Here is a 19,320-nt window from a genome sequence, read left to right as displayed (position 1 = left end):
ATTCTTCAATCTCTCCTCGTATGTCAACCGATGAAGACCCTCCACCTTCCTGGTCGCCCTTCTCTGTACCGCCTCCAACTTGTCCTTGTCTCTTTGTAGATACGGTCTCCAGAACTGAACACAGTACTCCAGGTGAGGCCTCACCAAGGACCTGTACAAGGGGATTATCACTTCCCTTTTCTTACTCGATATTCCTCTCTCTATGCATCCCAGCATTCTTCTGGCTTTTGCAATCGCCTTGTCGCATTGTTTCGCCGACTTCATATCATTAGACACTATCACCCCAAGGTCTCTCTCCTGCTCCGTGCACATCAGCCTTTCCCCCCCATCGAATACAGTTCATTCGGATTTCCACTCCCCAAATGCATGACTTTGCACTTCTTGGCATTGAATTTCAGCTGCCATATCTTCGACCACTCTTCCAGCTTCCTTAAATCCCGTCTCATTCTCTCCACTCCTTCCGGCGTGTCCACTCTGTTGCAGATCTTAGTGTCGTCCGCAAAAAGACAAACCTTACCTTCTATCCCGTCCGCAATGTCGCTCACAAAGATATTGAACAGGACCGGTCCCAACACCGATCCTTGCGGTACACCACTTAAAACCGCTCTCTCTTCAGAGAAAGTTCCATTTACCATCACGCATTGTCTTCTGTCCGTCAACCAGTTTGCAATCCAGGTCACCACTTCGGCACTCACTCCCAAGCTTTTTGTTTTATTCACCAGTCTCCTGTGCGGAACCGTATCAAAAGCTTTGCTGAAATCCAAGTAGATGACATCTAGCGCTCTTCCTTGATCCAATTCCTTGGTTACCCAGTCGAAAAAGTCAATCAGATTTGTCTGACAGGATCTTCCCCTGGTGAATCCATGCTGCCTCTGGTCCATCAATTCTCCGGACTGTAGATATTTCACTATTCTCTCTTTCAACAGTGACTCCATTACTTTTCCCACCACCGAAGTGAGGCTAACCGGTCTGTAGTTACCAGCCTCTTCTCTGTTCCCACTCTTGTGAAGCGGGACCACCACCGCTCTTCTCCAATCACTCGGCACCACTCCCGTTTCTAGGGATCTATTGAACAGGTCACACAGCGGACCCGCCAGCACATCTCTGAGCTCCCTCAGAATCCTTGGATGAATCCCATCAGGCCCCATGGCTTTGTCCACTTTCAGATTCTTTAGCTCTTCCCATACATTTTCTACTGTAAAATGATTTTCATCTATTCCACTACCCTCCAGCTTCTTGTGTAGAAATGGTCCTTCTCCATGACAGCATGGCTAATTCAGCTCTGCTATCGACGGGAAAACTCCGATACTACCTTAGGTAAGAACTTAGGGTGAGTACGGAGTACTGCCCAGTCCTGCAGAAGTTTAGTGTAAGGCAGATAGGTAACTAGAGCCTGCAACTCACTAACTCTGCGAGCAGAAGTGATTGCCAAAAGGAAAATCACTTTCCATGTGAGATAGCGAAGATCACAAGAATGGGGAGGCTCGAATGGTGGTTTCATGAGCCGACCCAAAACCAGGTTGAAGTCCCAAAAAGGGGCCGGAGGGCGTAGTGGAGGCTTGAGGTGAAGCAAGCCCTTCAAAATACGTGTTACGAGGGGCTGTACTGAAATAGGAATGTCCCCGATACCTTTATGGAAGGCAGCTACCGCACTGACATGCATTCTGATGGAGGAAGTTTTTAGACCTGATTCTGACAAGTGCCAGAGATAGTCTAGAAACTTTGTGGTGGGACAGGTAAAGGGGTCAAGGGATTGAGAAGACCACCATGACTTAAATCTGTTCCATTTATAAAGGTAGGATTTTCTCGTGGAAGGCTTCAGCGGAGCAATCAGGACACGGGAAACTGGTTCAGAAAGGTAAAGTGGGTGAAGAATTAACCTTTCAACATCCAGGCCGTCAGGGACAAGGCTTGAAGATTGGGGTGGCATAGGTACCCGTCGTTTTGAGTGATCAGAAGCGGGTCCTTTCCCAAGGGAATGTGCCTGCTAAGAGGGATTCTGAAGTATTGGGAACCACATTTGGCGTGGCCAGTGAGGTGCTATCAGGATCATGGTTCCCTTGTCCTCTCGTAACTTCACGAGAGTCTTGGAGAGAAGTGGAAGGGGAGGGAATGCATATAGGAGACCGGTTGCCCATGAGAGGGAGAACACATCTCTTGGCTGAGAGTGTTGGCTGCGAGTGAGAGCAAAAGTTCTCTACTTTGCGGTTTTGAAATGTCGCAAAGAGATCTATATGAGGGTAACCCCATTGTTGGAATATCGAGTCTGCAACTGAGGGGTTGAGAGACCACTCGTGCGGTTGAAAGGTGCGACTCAGCTTATCTGCCAACACAATGTCCACTCCCAGCAAGTAGGTGGCCCTGAGGTACATCGAGTGAGAGAGGGCCTCCGACCATATCTGCGCAGCTTCCTGGCACAGAAGGTAGGAGCCCGCCCTCCCTGTTTGTTGATGTACCACATGGCCACCTGGTTGTCCATCTGATTCAGGATGACCTGATTGGACAGGCAATCCTGAAATACCCTGAGAGCATATCTGATGGCTCAAAGCTCCAGGAAATTGATTTTGTGTTTGGCTTCCTCTGGAGACCAAGATCCTTGTGCCTGCACTTCGGCCACGTGGGCTCCCCAGCCGAGGTTGGAAGCATCAGTGGTAAGAATTATTTGAAGATCTGGAGCCTGGAAGGGCAAGCCTTGGAGGAGATTGATCTGATTTTTCCACCAGGCCAGAGACTGATGGAGTGAGTCGGTGACGTGGACAATGGTCGACAGGGGCTGAACGGATTAAGTCCATTGTGACCTTAGAGTTAACTGCATAACTCTCATGGCCAAGTGGGCCATTGGGGTTACCTGAACTGAGGACACCATGTGTCCCACAGCAGGATGAGGAAGTGGCGTGCAGTCGTGCGGTGTTGCGACTATAGCTGGTGTGCGAGAGAGACGAGAGTGAGAGCTCGCTGTCCAAGTCTGCCCCTATGAATGATAGAGTTTGAGATGGGACTAAGTAGGATTTGTCATAGTTGACGAGAGACGGGAACACCTTGAGTCCTGAGGAAGGCTGCAACTACTACGAGGCATTTTGTGAAGACTCGTGGTGCAGACGCGGGGCCAAATGGAAACACTCGGTATTGATAGTGCTTGGGGCCTACCAGAAATCTCAGGTATCTGCGATGAGATGGAGTTATCGCAATATGTATGTATGTGTCCTGGAGGTCTAGAGAGCGGAGCCAGTCTCCTCTTTGTGCAGAAAAAAGAAGACTGAAGGGGGACCCCTGCTGGCTGCAGGGTTAGTGCCATGCTGGGCATGCCCAGTAGGTGCCAGTCAAAGTTCTAGAAACTTTGATAAAAGTGTTCCGTGATTGGGCTCCATCTTGTGATGTCACCCATATGTGAGGACTACCATCCTGCTTGTCCTGTGTGAAAGCTAGAGTCTCCGATTACCTATTATAGCAGAATAGGATGCATTGTGAGATCCACGATGAGAGGGTCCTTTTTAATAGCAGGAGCCCAGGGGCATTAGGGTTAAAGGAGGTGAAGAGTTGAGAGGCCCTTGACTCAGAGTGGGTACAGCGCTTGCAGTAGGCCAAGGCACGCTTGCAAACCAAGGTGTGCAGCCATCTCTCAGCATCCAACTTATTTATTTATTTATTTATTTAAGGTTTTTATATACCGGCAATCATGAGCACATATCTTGCTGGTTTACATGAAACGGGAGTGCATTAGATACATCAACTAGAACTGTGGTGATCGAAGGAGCAGTTACAAATAACAGGGGTAGCAGAACTTGGATAAGAAGGAAGAGATAGGAAAGAATAAACGGTTAAACGGTATATAAATAAATTAAATGCTATGTATAGATGGCATGATTAATGGCTGAATATTTTGAAGTCCTTGGTTTGAGTCCGTGACTTGTGACATTAGATTGTGTCTGGGAAAGCTTGCTTGAATAACCAAGTTTTAAGTCTTTTCCTAAAAGTTAAGAGGCAGGGTTCCAGTCTGAGATCTGTAGGAATGGAATTCCACAGGGAAGGGCCAGCTGTGGAGGTGGCACGATCTCTTAGAGTGATGTGTCTGGTCATTTTCGCAGGAGGAACTTTGAGGGCGCCTCGGTAAACATTTCTGGTAGGTCTTGTCGAGTTGTGCACTTGGAGGGGGATTTGTAGATCGAGGAAGATGCGTTGATGAATAGTTTTGAAGATGACACATATGGCTTTATACATGATACGGAAGTGGACGGGTAGCCAATGTAACTCTTTCAGAATAGGTGATATGTGGTCTCTTTTTCTTGCGCCTGTTAGTAATCGGGCTGCTGAATTTTGAACCATCTGTAGTGGTTTGGAATAGGATGAGGGCAGACCTAGCAATAGGGAATTGCAGTAGTCTAATTTTGCAAAAATGACTGCTTGGATGATCGTTCTGAAGTCTTGAGCATGGAAGAGAGGTCTTATCCTCTTCAGAACCTGGAGTTTATAGAAGCAGTCTTTGGTTGTTTTGTTGATATGTGCCTTGAAGTTTAGCCGGTTGTCTATTAACACTCCTAAGTCTCTAACTTGTGTGGTAGGTAGGTTGGTGGGAAGAGTAGTGTTGGAGATATTGTTTTCGGGAGAGATGAGTAGGATTTCTGTCTTGGAAGAGTTTAATATGAGGTGTAAGTTGTTTAGTAGTTGTTTGATTTTCAGGTGGCATGATTCCCAGTAGTCAATAGTTTTAGAGTATGTGTCTTTGTAGTTTTGTAAAGAAGATCGGCAAGTCGATGGTCTGGTTGAGGTGGAAGGCCAAAACCACTTTGGGGAGGAAGAAGGGGTGTGTACGTAGTGTCACTTTATCATGGTGGAACTTTAGATATAGTGAGTAATGTACTCGTGCCTGCAGCTCGCTCACCCTCCTGGCCGAGGTGACGAAGACTAAGAACAAGACCTTCCAGGAAAGATACCTCAGATGGCAATTGTCCATGGGCTCGAAGGGCAGAAACATCGATTGTTCCAGAAGCAGGTTAAGGTCCCACGGAACTGGCAGTTTTTGGACTGGTGGGCACAGATGCAGGATGCCCTTCATGAACTTTGAGATTACTGGGTGGCAGGACACCAGGGTGCCCCCATGAGGAAGATGGTACACGGCAATCGCACTGACATGTACTCTGAATGATGCAGTTGCCAATCCCACCTGATATAGAGAGTGGAAATACTCCAATAGCCATTCCGGTGGGCAGGAGAAGGGATTCACATCGTGCTCTTTGCACCAGTTTGAGTATCTGGCCCACTTGGCCTGTTTGTTTTGCCTTGTGGACAACTTCCTGGAGCACACCAATACCTCCTGGATTGGTGGTAGTAGACTCAAATACGACAGTACTGTCCTTTCAACCTCCATGCCGCGAGGTGAAGCGGTGGGCACATGGGGTGGTTGAGGGATCCCCCTTCCTGTGATAACAGATTCTCGGTCTGCCCCAGGGCAGTGGTTGTTTGACGGAGAGCCGCACCAGGTACGCTGTCGGGTCCATGCCGGCACTATGAGGATGAGGTTGGCTCTGTCCGTGATCCATTTTTGCAGATCTCTCGAGATCAGCGGGACGGGCGGAAAAGCAACTACAGCCCTTGCTTCCACGAGATGAGGAAGGCATTCTGTGCTATGCAATGCTTGATGAGGTATACTTAACAAAACGCTCGCACCTTTCTGTTGCATAAAGGTCTATACTCCCATTTTGGAAAATTCAGTCTGCTACCCCCTGGTCGAGCTCCCAGTCATGGGGCTGGAAGATCCTGCTCAACTTGTCCACATTCCCAACGCCTGGGAGATAGCTCAACTGGGGGGAGATCCCGTCTGTCTCCGCCCACTCCCAGATGTGCAGCACTCCTTGGCAGAGTTTCTGAGAACTGGACCCTCCTTATTTATGTAAAACATCGCTGTCTGATTGTCGATATGGACCATCACTGCTTTCCCTCGTAGCACAACCCTAAACATGCACATAGCGTAATGCACCATGCGCAGCTCCAACAGATTGATCCACTGTGCTCTCGCTTGCAGGGACTGCCTCTGGCATATGTAGGCTCCCCAGCCCTGGACGGAGGCATCCGTGGTTAAGATGACCTGGTGCTGAGGCTGCCGGAAGGACACGCCCTCGGTCAGTGCTCTGGACTGCAGCCACCACTGAAGATCCTCTCATGCTTGCAGTGACTAGCACTCGTTGTGACAAGGGATACAGATGATGTATCCACTGTACTTTCAGACCCCACTGCAGTCTGTGCATATGCAAGCGCGCATTCAGCACCACCTGAATTGCCGCTACCACATGGCCTAAGAGGATCAGCACTTGCTTGGCCGGCACATGTCTGGTCACTAGTAGTTGTGCTGCCAGGGCCCTTTATAGTGTGTGCCCTGAACTCTTGTAAGTAGGCCTTGCCGACTCTCATATTGATAACTGCTCCGATGAACTGCAGAACTTACATTGGCCGCAGGTGCGAATTCTCGTAGTTGATCAGTAGGCCCAAGTTCCCCATGCAGTCGGTAGTGGTCTGCAGGCTGTGCTGCAAGGCAGACTGGCTCAGGGCTACTACCACCAGTCTGTCGTCGAGGTAGAGGAACAGCTGTACTCCCTGCCTCCTGAGGTGGGCAGCCACTACTGCAAAGCATTTAGTGAAAACCCTGGGGGAGGATGACAGTCCACAGGGGAGCACCTTGTATTGGAAATGCTGTTACCTGACTTGGAAGCAGAGGTACTGCCAACAGGAACGGTGGATAGGAACATGGGCAAACGCATCTTTCAGATCCATCGCACTCATCCAATCGCTGGGCTGTAAGAAAGTGAGGATGGTCTTAAGGGTGGTCATCTTGAATTTTTCCGTGCACATGAACTTGTTCAGTACTCTCAGGTCCAGCATGGGTTACACAGCATGTCAGCGAGTCATTCCTGTACCTCTGGTAGGAGATCAGAGGCCCGCAGCCATGCCGTTCTACTGATGCCATCTCAAAAACACTGGAGTTCACATGGACCACGTGTTTTCTGCAGTCCAGGCCCTTGTGTACCAGCGACGAGGGTGCCTCCTGCTGCACCTGCTTCCAGATGTTTCGTGAATACTGGCTCACGAGGCGCTGGTAGGCAGCAATGCAGGCAATAAGCATGATGCCTTGAAATACTTTCCTCACAAGAGTGTCCATCTCTCTACAGTGAAGACTTCCTTCACTTCTCTGGAGGAGATGGGTCTGAAGAGAGGCCCACGGAGCAGGACTCCGAAATTTCATCCTGCCAGGAGTTATAGGGTTCCTTATCCTCATCTTAGACGACAGGGTATGGGTCCCTAGGTGCTCGGCCCTTGTTCAGACCTGCAGGCACCAGCAGAACTGAAAAAGGGGTGGCAAGCTTCACTGGCACTTCCTCGAAGGAGGAACCAGCGACAAACATCGTATCAGGTAGCAAAACACTGCACGGAGCGGCAGTAGCCACAGAGGCATTCACGGAGCAGGATGCCAGTGGCCAGTGGTAGGTATTCCACCTTCACGGAGCGGAAGGATAAAGGGCTGTCATCTCCCAATTAAATTAAAAAAAAAAACAACAGGGATGGGATCCATCAGGTCTAGAGGACGCATAGAAAGAGCAGGTAGTAAAACACTGCACGGAGCGGCAGTAGCCACAGAGGCATTCACGGAGCGGGATGCCAGTGGCCAGTGGTAGGTGTGCACCTTCACAGAGCGGAAGGATGAAGGGCAGCCATCTCCCAATTAAAAAAAAAAAAAACAAAAAAAGTAAAAAAACAGGGATGGGTTCATGGGCTATAGGTATTACCAATTATTAGGCTTTTCAATATTTGATGATAGTTAATGTGACTTTCAAGGCATACTTCACTTTCAATGCATATCCAGCATAGCTCCCTGCTTCAACGACAGGGGAGAAGAAAAACTAATACTTCACACATATCCAGCATTGCCCTCTGCTTCATGGCAGAGAGCTATGCTGCCGCTTACCCAACTAATAAAACTTAATATTTCACTTGGAAGCAGCTCCATCACTGCTCTCTACATTAATAGTGGGGGTGAAAGGGAATTAGAACATAAGGTTACTAAGAGCCAAGAGAAACAGATAAGTATGAGAAAAAATAAGTGTGAAGCTTGCTGGGCAGACTGGATGGACCGATTGGTCTTCTTCTGCCGTCATTTCTATGTTTCTATCAGTAGGGGGAGGCCTCAGTGCCCCACTGTGCACGGACGCTGTTCCAGGAACTGACTGGTCCGGGAACAGACGCCAGCTGGGTCTGTAACATCTATGAGCACGTACAGCTTTTCCAGAAGTGGTACAAGGACAGGCAGCACCAGGTCTGGTACAGTCTCTGCCACATGGCCAAAACCCTGCAGCGCCCAGTCCACCACTAGTTGGACTCAATGCTGTAGCTTCTCTTTGAACTTTGCCGATGCGAAGACCAACTGGGAGGAAGGAGGGGTAGCCAGATCTTCTTTGGACCCTCAAGGTGGATCGGAGGTTGGCATCAGGACCGGAGGAGACAGTTGAAGACCTCCAGCACCAATGGAGAATTAGCACTCCGCCATGGGGGGTCGCTTATGGGGCATCATGTAAAAGCCAGTAAATCCCCGTGTCCGGCTCCATGCATTGAAGGGGACCAATGCCGATGCTTCTTCGGCTTCCCTCAATGCTCAGCCTGGTTCTTCCCCAGTGCCGAGGTTGATGGCGAGGAACCAGACATCCTCGGCCTGCAGGAGATAGACGATGGAAGCTCTCCAGCGCCCCTGTCCACTGGCAACATCGATGAAACCAATTGCCCCGCCGATGTCCATGGCTTGGTGTCCAGCAGTGCGGCTCCTTGGTCCTTTGATGCCGATATCACTGATGCCTCGGACTTCTTCAATCCATGATCTGCTCCATCTTGTCAAGTCAAAGTAGTCATCCCTTCAGGGTCACCTGGGTGCATATGCAGGAACTCCGGATGTCATGCGATATCCCCTAGGCAGAGCACATGTCTCATGAGAATCCATAATGGACATGATCCTCTGGCACCGGGGTATCGCCAAAAAATGGACATGGCCATGACAGACAAGACAAGGTACACTAATGGAAGAATATATTGGCGGGGCATCGATGACCAGACCAATGCACCGCCACCATGGTGAAATCAATGGTGAAAGGAAAAAAAAAACAAAAACTTACCTGAATCACTAAAAACATTGACTAGACAACACTATGGGAAGGGCACAGAGATGTACCCAATGATGCAACAATGAGAAAAACCCAAAAAAAATGTGAGAAAAATAAAATTTTCCACAAGACCAAAAACAGCCAAAGTGAGCAAACTCACATCGTGAGGTTTACAGCTCCGTGGAAAAAGGGAGACTGGAGAGGGACCCTGCATGGACGCCTGTTATAGAGCATGATGGGCATGCTCAGTGTGCCTAGTCAAAGGTCTAGAAACTGACATGTTTTCCCCATCTGGGCTCCGATGTCACCCATGTGTGAAGACTACCTTCCTGCTTGTCCTCTGAGAATAGAACCCACACAGGAGGCAGCAATACTGGACCTAATGCTTATAAAATGGGAGTGTGTTTCAGATGATGTAGAGCAGGGGTCGGGAACCCATGGCTCGCGAGCCAGATGTGGCTCTTTTGAGGGCTGCATCTGGCTCGCAGACAAGTGTCGCCACACTTTCCCGCTGACCCAGCTGCTTCCCGGTCCTCCTCTGCCCGGGCTTAAAATGCTGTCAGCCCGGGCGGAACGCGGCAGGACAGCTGGAGTCAGCGGCACCGGTGTGCTCTCTTCTTGCCACCCCCCCCCCCCCGCGGCCCAGAAGAGGAAGTGGAGAGTATCGGGTGCGTGCGCGGCAAGAAGAGGCCACGCTAGTGCGCTCGGCATCGGCCCGAAGAAAAGAAGACTGCAGCGCGGCTCGGAGGAAAATGAAGAGGTTCAGCCGCGGCCGATGGGACTCCGCCTCCGCGAGGGCTGAAAATGAAGAGATTAGCGTTGGCAGGAGGCTGCTGCTGCCGCGAGTTCCCGGGGTGGGGGGGGGGAGAGAGAGAGTGAATGAGCGAGCAAACATCGCTCATTCACTCTCTCTCTCCCCCACCCCGGGAACTCGCAGCAGCAGCCTCCTGCCAACCTCCCGCCAAGCCTTCCCGGACCCCTCAGACACACATTAGACGATGAACCGGCTCATGAGCAATGGAACCCAGATCCTCTCTAAATACTTCACAAGCATCAGTACTTTCATAACAGCTCAACTAGCACTAGCACGGACTTTTAGGTCTTAGTTTCTTAACTTACTACCCTTTTAAGCCTTCTTTCCAGCTGTTCTAAGCTTCCAAGTTTTGCAGTCCTTGTTAAATGTAACTTTGTTTTTCTCCTGATTATAATAAGTTGTTTATGTTTACTGTTTATGTCCCTGTTCGATGTAAACCGACCTGATAAGGTATTTAACTTTGAAGGTCGGTATAGAAAAATGCTAAATAAATAAAATAAATAATAAACTTTTTTGTTAAAAAAGAAAAGTATGGAGGAAAAAGCCGCCGGTATGGTTTTTCTAGAAAAGTAGCTGAAAACGGAATAAAAGGTTTCATTCATAAACTACATGAAATCGTAGAAAGATCAAGATAGACAACAGTATCTGAAAAAGCTAACATAAGCTGGGAAAGTAATCAGGAATGCAAAGATGCAAATGGAGGTAAACTAACAATTAGAGTAAAACAGGGTTACAAGATTTTTTATGTTATTTTTAAGACATGTTAATAAGAGAAATATGCAAAAGCGGCATTCTGAAGCTTAAAGGCGAAGGGAAGGTATATGTAGAGACTGACAAGGAAAAAGAAAAATTGTTTAACAAATATTTTTGTTCAGTATTCACTGTGGAAAAGTCAGGAGCAGGACCACATAAAACAAACACGAAGAAGATTGGAAGTGAAGTAAACCTCAATCAATATTTAGAAAAGTGTATTCCTGAGGAGCTTACTAAACAAAATAGATAAAGCAATGGGGCTGGATGCGATAGATCTGAGGGTATTAAGGGAATTTGGAGAAGTTCAGGCAGCTTCACTGGCTGACCTTTTCAATACTTCTTTAGAATCAACAATAGTTCCTGAGGACTGGAGACAGGCGGATATGATTCCTGTTCACAAAAGTGGAAGTGAGGAGGAGGCTGGAAACTACAGGCCAGATAGTCTGACCTCTGTGGTAAGCAAATTAATGGAATCACTGCTAAAGTAGTTTCTGGAATCCAATGGATTACAAGAACCAAGGCCACATTGCTTTACCAGTGGTAGGACTTGTCAGTCAAATCTGAACAATTTCTTTCATTATGTGACCAAAGAGTTGGATCAAGGGAGCATGTTAGATGTAGTGCATTTGGATTTTAATAAGGCCTCTGACATGGTTCCACATAAGCAACATAAATAAATTGAGCGCCCTTGGCATGGGCACTAGAATGACTTGACTGTGTTAGAAACTGGTTGACTGGGAGAGGAAAGTGGTAAATGGAGTTCACACCAAGGAGAGAGATCCTACTAGTGGTGTATCTCAGGGATCAGTCCTTAGACTGGTTCTTTTCAACATTTTTGTGAGCAACACTGCAGAAGGATTATCGGGAAAAGTTTGTCATTTTGCCAAAGAAACAAAAATCTGCAACAGGTTAGACAGTCAGTAACCTGTGGAAAACATGAGAAGGGATTGAACAAAGTTCAAGAAATGATATAGGGTCTGGCATCTAAGATTTAAAGCTAAAATAAAAAGTTATACATTAAAGCTGCAAAAAAAAAACCCCAAAGGAGAGGTACAATTTGGGATGAAATTCTATGCACAAAACAAGATCGGGATCTAGGAGTGTTCATATCAGATGATCTTAAGGTGGCCAAACGGTGAATACGGTGATGGTAAAAGTAAAAATCTGGTTGGCGACATAAGAGGAGGAATTGGTAGGCAGAAAGCGCAGTTGCTTACCTGTAACAGGTGTTCTCCTAGGACAGCAAGATGTTAGTCCTCACATGTGGGTGACATCATCCAATGGAGCCCGGTACAGAAAACTTTTGTCAAAGCAGACTGAGCATGCCCAGCCTGCTCTCTGCGCATCCATGCGAGGTCCCCCTTCAGTCTCGTAATATAGCAAAAATACGAGCGAGAAAAATAACACAACAAACCGAAGGTGAACCCAAAATCATGGGGAGGTGGGCGGGATCCCTGAGGACTACCATCCTACTGTCCTAGGAGAACACCTGTTACAGGTAAGCAACTGCGCTTTCTCCTAGGACAAGCAGAATTGCAGTCCTCACATGTGGACTAACGCGTTTTCTGTCGCGGGCCCTATTCTGTGGAATGCCTTGCCTGACGCTTTGAGATTAATTTCGAATCGAAAAGAGTTTAAGAAAGCATTTGTGAACATAGAAACTATGAATTAGTAACCATATAGCCATGAAGTTAGCTCTTCCTACTACTACCATTATTACCATAGTTGCTTTCGTTTTTCCTTCTTTTAGTTTTGTAACGTAGCAGCCAATTATTTACTATCCTAGTTCAAAATGTTTATGTTATTGATCATGCCCATTAATTGTATTTTTATTCAAACTTTGTTTAGATGTTTATTTTATATTTTGTTTATTTTATTTATATTATTTTAGTTTTTATTTTATTTTAAATGAATTTTGATTATAAGTATATTGTTTGTAAACCGTTTTGATCGATTTTTTGAATTGGTAAACGGTATATTTATTTATTTATTTTATTTATTTAAGGTTTTTCTATACCGGCATTCATGAAAGCGTTCACATCATGCCGGTTTACATGAAACAGGGGTGTGAAGAACAAACCAAGAACATAACTAAACGTGATGAAGAGATGCAGTTACAATTAACAGGGGCTGTAAACTGGGAGGAGGAAAAATAGAGAGAGAAAGAGGAGGTTAATTATATACAATAGTACAGTATATATACATAATCCGAAATATATAGTTGCTGAGTGGAGTCTTTAATGGTTGGCGTGTTAAGTGGATATAAATACATTAAATAAATAAAATAATTAAACAGAGCTCCAGACTGTCCCAATGACCAGAGAGACCCATAGTAGCCGAATAGGGTGCCAATGGGCACAACACAACTGCAATGCTGTTGGGAAAACAGGGGGCATTCTGGTCCCATAGAGAGCACGATGAGAAATAGTTGGGTTCAGGTCTGGAATAGATTGCGCAGGACAGACTGGCCGAAAGTGCTGTCCTAGCAACTCTCTCTGTCAAGGTAGTAGTGAGCCACAAACGTGTGCAGAAAACTCCAGGTCCCGGCCCTACAAATTTCAGCGACAGGGACTGCTAGTAGATGGGCCCCTGACGCAGCCATGGCCCACACAGAGTGAGCTTTCACCCTGCCAGCCAGCTGAAGGCCTGCCTGCTCATAGCAGAAGGCAATGCAAATCTGCTAGCCAGTTTGACAAGGTTTGCTTCCCCATCGCTGCTCCCAGTCTATTGGGGTCAAACGACACAAAGAACTGGGTGGACTGCCTATGGGCCGCTGTCCAATCCAAATAGAAAACAAGTGCCCGCTTGCAGTCCAGGTTGTGGAGAGCATGTTCCCCCGGGTGGGAATGAGGCCATGAGAAGGATGATGGACTGGTTGATGTGGAAAGCAGTCACCACCTTAGGCAGAAATTTTGGATGTGTATGCAGCACCACACAATCATGGAAGAACTTCATGTAGGGAGCATATGTGACCAGGGCTTGGATCTCACTGACCCTGCAAGCGGAAGTGATCGCCACCAGGAACATGACCTTCCAGGTGAAGAACTTAAGGTCTCAGGACTTGAGAGGCTCAAATGGATGCCGCATTAACCTCGTCAGGACAACACTGAGATCCCACGGGGTAGCTGGCAGTCGAAGCAGGGGCTTCAGCTAAACGAGGCCCTGCATGAAGCATCCGACAAGAGGCTGGACCGAAATGGGTGCACTGGCAACACCCTGGTGATAGGAGCTGAGGTGTACACAGACCGAGCTGGTTTGGAGGCCAGACTCGGACAGATGCCAGATGTAATCCAGCAGGCAGGGCAGCGGACAGGAGAAAGGGTTCAGTCCGTGACCACCGTATCATATGGAAAAATGCTTCCAATTCAAGCTGTAAGACTTTTGGGTGGAAGGATTCCAGGACTTAGTCAAGACCCTGGAAACACCATCCGAGAGCTGCACAGGCTGGAGGATCATGCGCTCAACATCTACACCATGAGGGCCAGGGCCCAGAGGTTCAGGTGGCGCAGGGTTCCCTGGTTCTGTGATATGAGGTTGGTAGCCAGCCCCAGTGGGACAAGTGCGCTCACTGACAGGTCTTGGAGAAGAGGGAACCACACCTGCCTTAGCCTGGAGGAAGCCACCAGGATCTTGGTCCCCCCATCCTATTGCAGTTTCGTCAGAGTTATCGAGAGGAGCGGGATAGGGGGTAGGGGGATGCGTACAGGAGACCCTGACCCCAGTGAATGGAGAAGGCATCGCAGGCCGGATGGCCTTTACCCGGAATCAGGGAGCAGAATCTGTTCATCTTGTGATTGTGGGGGGGAGGCAAACAAGTCCATGTTTGGCGTTCCCCAGCAAAGGAACAAGTCTGCTGCCATCACAGGGTTCAGAGACCACACGTGTGGCCGGAAGGACTGTTGAGGCCGTCCGCCAGTGTGTTTAGGTGACCCAACAGGTAGGTGGCCCGTAGATACATCCCCTCTGGAAAGGGCTCAATCCCAGACCCACGCTGCCTCCTGGCAGAGAAGGAACGAGCCTGTGCCGCCCTGCTTGTTGATGTACCACATCGCGACCTGGCTGTCCATTCTGATAAAGGACAACCTTGGCGGACAGCCTGTTCTGGAAAGTCCCACAAGGCGTACCGGATCGCCCGAAGCTCCAGGAAGTTTATCTGACAGCGAGTTTCGGCTGCAGTCCAGAGGCCCCAAGTATGCAGGTTGTCCATGTGTGTCCCCGTCCCCCCCACCCCTGAGATGAGGCATCATGGTGAGGGTCATCTGGGGCGGTGCGAGCTGAAACAGGAGCCTGGTTTCCAAATTAGGGAGGGCTTCCCACCAGAGCAGAGAGAGGCGGAGAGGGTCCGTGACCGTGACCAGAGCCTCCAGGTCCTGGGATGCCTGCCACCACTGAGACCGCAAGGCCCACTGAGGGTTCCTCATGCGGAGGTAGGCCAAGGGAGTCACATGGATAGAGGCCTCCATGTGGTCCAGCAGGGGGAGCAGTAGGTGGGCTGGCACCCTCTTGCTGTTGCAAATGAGGGCGGCCAGCAAGGAGAGGGCGAACACCCAATCCTTGGGCAGAAAAGCCTTTGCTTGTGCCATGTCCAGCCTGGCGCCTATGAAGTCTAGCCGTGGAGACTGACAGAGATGCAACTTGGGGAAGTTGATGACAAATCCCAATGTCTGCAAGGTCTGAACTGTCAGGGCCAGGGCTTGCAAGGCCCCTGAGAGGGAATTGCTCTGGATTAGCCAATCGTCCAGGTATGGAAAGACGGAAAGAGCAACACCTGAGGTAGGCAGCCCCAACTGCCAAGCATTTGGCGAAGACACGTGGGGCTAATGCCAGCTCAAAGGGCAGCACTTTGTACTGAAAATGTGCCATCCCCAGGGAACAATTGTAATGTGGGCATAAACCTCCTTTAAGTGGAGGGACAAAAGCCCTTCTCTTTGGAGGAGAGGGGATCAGCATGCTCAGAGAGACCATTTTGAATTTTTTTCTTACGAGAAACCTGTTTAACGCCATGAGGTCCAGAACGGGGCGCAAGCCGCCGTTCCTCTTTGGAATGAGGAAGTACCTCGAGTAGAAGCTGTGGCCCGCTACCTGCGGGGGACCAGTTCTACTGCTCCTGCTGCAAAAAGAGCTGACAGTTCCAACTGAAGGATGACCTAATGGGCAGGCGAACCCCACGATGGACATGGGGGAGTGGTCTCTGAGAGCCTGCTGAATTTCAGGCGGTATCCCTGGCAGATAATGGAGAGGACCCAACGGTCCGAAGTGATTGCTTCCCAAAGGCGGGCAAAGCAAAAGAGCCTGCCACCGACCGGGGGAATCAACCGCCAGGGGAACCGGCGTTTGGCTTGTGCCCCCTCACCGCTAGTCAAAAGCCTATAGAAGTGGCCTGCTGGGAGGTTGGTTGGGTCCTTGGAGCCCGCTGTTGGCGGTTACGAACTCTGGGACTGGTCCAAGGTGGGCGGGCACGGGTGGCAGGAGGATGGTATTTCACTGGGCAGTAAAAAGGCAAGAGCCCGGCCTGGAGGATGGGCCTTTGGAGGGCCTGGTGAGAGAGTTGCTGAAGTTGCTGATCTTTCAACTGCACCATGACCTCTTTCACCTTATCCCCAAACAGGTTCTCTCCTGTACAGGGGAGATCAATAAGCCCATCTTGAACCTTTGGCCGGAGTCCTAAGGCTCGGAGCCAAGTCAACCATCTGGCGCAGACGCCTCCGACCCCTTGAAACATTTTCCTTCAAGTGCCATCAAGCTCCCTGTGTTTGCACCCCGGAGGGGCAGAAGCATGTGTCTGGAAACGTCTAGGCTTCTTAAGTGCAGACTCCACAACCGCCGATTGGTGGGGGAGGTGCCGCCGTTCAAAGCCCACAGCCTGTTCTACCAGATAGGTAGCATTAGCCTTCCTGTTAACCGGGGACACCGATACTGGGTGTTCCCACATACGGAGGAGGAGCTCCTTAAAGATGTCGTGAACTGGCACAACCACGATTTCCTTGGGAGCATCAATGAACTGGAGGATCTCCAGCATCTTCTGGCGGGTATCCTCCTCAGACAGCTGGAAGGGGATGGCCTCTGCCATCGCCCATACAAAGCTGGCAAGAGACAGGTCTTCGGGTGGAGACAGCTCCGAGAGGGGGTCGTCAGAGAACTCCGAGGATAAGTCCAAAGAGTCATCACCCCATGGGTCATAAGGACCCTCTCCTCTTCGCTGGGGCCTAAGCACATAGTGCAGGGGCCGTGAGGGGCAGCGGGTCTGGGCCCCAAGGGCACTGGAGGCCGCAAGGCACCGACAGCATCGATGGAGCCATCGGCCATGGTATGCCAGGGGAAATCAGCGGTGGCCCGGGGAACCGCAGGTAAGGGTGCCTAATCCCCGAGGCCTCATCCTCCTAGGAGGACCCGGGAATCGGGATCGCTCTGGTGGAGGGCATCAGTGGCCAAGGAGACATCAAAGGCCTCTCGAGCACCGGTTGCTTCGGTAGGGCGCTGAAAAGGAAGTCCAGACGCTCCAGCAGGGGTGCAAGCATCGATGGCAGAGACTCGGGCATGGGCACTTCGATGGCAGCTCGGCAGCTGCCGATGCCGCTCCAGAACTGTGATAAGACAGTGACCGGTGTCTATGCTTCCTGATTTCCGACACTCGGCCTGGTCCTTCCCCAGCGCTGAGGATGAGGAGGACCCCGAGGTTAGTGGTAGGGGGGAGACCACAGAGAATCAATCACCCTCTCCCTGATCCTTAGGGTACTGGATAGTGGGACCGCCAGGGGATGAGATGGAGATGGTTCCCCACAGTCCTTGGGCATCAAGAACACCGAAGCTAAAGTAGAGGGTTCTGGATACCCGACTAGCTTCTCCATTTTGTCTAGGCGCGCCCGACGCCCTTTAGGGGAGATTTGGTCACGACGACATCCTCAGACGTCGTGCAAGGCCCCCAGGCAGAGGATGCAGATTAGACGCCAGAATAGTCCAAGTGTAAACTTTATTTGAATGGAGACATGAATTCATACAAATAAAGTTTACACTTGGACTATTCTGGCGTCTAATCTGCATTATTGCCCAAACGGCTTTCTTAGATCGCCTACCCTCTTGCTTCATCAATCCCCCAGGCAGCGGATACATACTTCATGTGGATCCGTGATGAACATGATCCGCGGGCACCGTCAAAAACCGGACGCCATCGAAAAAAGATAGATCGGCGCGTGGTCGATGACCAACGAGCACCACGGTGCAGGAGTCGGGAATCGACTGCAAAGAACGAGGAAAAAAAGGGAAACAAGGGTACTTACTGAATGGAGGAACCGAATGCGAAGGGGGACCCAATGCAGAAAATACCCGAAAAAGTTAACAATTTCAAGGAGTTGGAGCTTCACCACCGTGAGACTACTACACCACGGAAAAGAAGAGACTGAAGGGGGACCTCACGTGGACGCGTGGATAGCAGCAGGCTCCGTGCCAGGCTCCATCAGATGTCACCCACATGTGAGGACTACCATCCCTGCCTGTCCTAGGAGAAAAAAGGAAGTGTACTGCCCCTGTATAAGTCCTTGGTAAGGCCTCATTTGGAATACTGTATACAGTTTCTGCGGACCACATCTTCAAAAGGAAATAAACTGGTTGGAGTTGGTCCAGACGGCAGCTTCTAAAATACAAGTGGTCTTTGTTCTAAAGCATATGGGGACAAAGATCTAAACATGTATATCCTAGAGGAAAGGTGGGATAGGGAAGATGTGATAGAAACATTTAAATACCTTCCATGTTTTCATGCATAGGTGGGCCTCTTTCAAACACAGGAGGCTCTAGAATGACAGGTCATAGGATAAGGGGGTAGACTCCGATGTAACCTAAGGAAATATTTCTTCACAAAGAAGGTAGCTGATGCATGAATAGCCTCCCCATGAAGATGGCGGAGACAAGGGCAGTATCTGATTTTAAGAAAGCATGTGATAAACACAGGATCTCCGAGGTAGTAGGAATTGTAAAGCTTAATAGCCGATGTGGATGGGCAGACTAGACTGTCTTTCAGTCAGCTGAGGGGGAATATGATAGAGGTGTTTAAAATCATGAGAGGTCTAGAACAGGTAGATGTGAATCGGTTATTTACTCTTTCGGATAATAGAAAGACTAGGGGGCACTCCATGAAGTTAGCATGGGGCACATTTAAAACTAATCGGAGAAAGTTCTTTTTCACTCAATGCACAAACTCTGGAATTTGTTGCCAGAGGATGTGGTTAGTGCAGTTAGTATAAGCTGTGTTTAAAAAAAGGATTGGATAAGTTCTTGGAGGAGAAGTCCATTACCTGCTATTAATTAAGTTGGCTTAGAAAATAGCTACTGCTATTACTAGCAACAGTAACATGGAATAGACTTAGTTTTTGAGTACTTGCCAGGTTCTTATGGCCTGGATTGGCCACTGTTGGAAACAGGATGCTGGGCTTGATGGACCCTTGGTCTGACCTAGTGTGGCATGTTCTTATGTTTCTATAATTTATGAAATGCACTAACTTCTAGAATTACCTTTTACATACCAAATCAGAAAATCTGTTGACATAAATAGCACTGATTTTTTTGTGGATGCTAGCCTAAATAACCTACTTTTGGGAATTTGTCCATTAGGTAATTACATTT

General features: G+C 49.0%; 1 protein-coding gene across 1 annotated transcript in view; it reads right to left on the bottom strand.

The window, feature by feature from the left end:
• RICTOR (RPTOR independent companion of MTOR complex 2) overlaps positions 1–19,320 on the bottom strand; it is a 663,554-nt gene that overhangs the window by 590,290 nt on the left and 53,944 nt on the right.

Source organism: Rhinatrema bivittatum, chromosome 1 (assembly GCF_901001135.1).
Source record: "Rhinatrema bivittatum chromosome 1, aRhiBiv1.1, whole genome shotgun sequence".
NCBI lineage: Eukaryota > Metazoa > Chordata > Amphibia > Gymnophiona > Rhinatrematidae > Rhinatrema > Rhinatrema bivittatum.
This window is presented reverse-complemented; position numbering and strand designations above follow the sequence as displayed.